This window comes from Athene cunicularia, assembly GCF_003259725.1.
Source record: "Athene cunicularia isolate RWA chromosome 25 unlocalized genomic scaffold, athCun1 chr25_part1, whole genome shotgun sequence".
NCBI classification, from domain to species: Eukaryota; Metazoa; Chordata; class Aves; order Strigiformes; family Strigidae; genus Athene; species Athene cunicularia.
In genome coordinates, this window is record NW_020799134.1 from 422921 (window position 1) to 423488 (window position 568).

Genomic DNA, 568 nt, shown 5'->3' on the forward strand with positions numbered 1-568 from the left:
ACGGGGAAGGGAACCCCTGGGCTAAACAATGTTTCACTTTATTAAAACCAAGGCATTACAGTCGTCATCCTCACATGGTGTGGGCTGGCAGAGATAGAGCTGCATCTCACTGAATAACACTACCACCAAAAAAAAAAAAAAAAAATTCCTAACAGAAAAATCCCTTCTGCAGTGGGCAACTTATAACACTCCACTGGCCGTTTTATTCTATTAAAGCCCCTTGCACAGCAAGAGGCTCTGTAGGACACATCACTGATAGCGGAGTCTCCGATTACCCCCCTCAGGAAACTCTTCCCACCAGTCAGGAGAGTGTGGTCTCCATCCTACTGGCTCCCACAGCTTTCCTAAAAGGCTGCTCTCCCCCTTTTCTCTACCGCAGTCCCCGTGGTAGAGCAACAGGAAACGCAGATTTGTTCCACGCTACCCGATCCTGCAGCGATACTCGCCCCAGTTTTACATATGGATCTCACAGATCTCATAAAAACCGCATCGTAAGTGCGTGTGATATCATGAGATGTTTATTCAAGCAAGATTTTCTAATTCCATCCAGAAAAGAAACAGAATCATC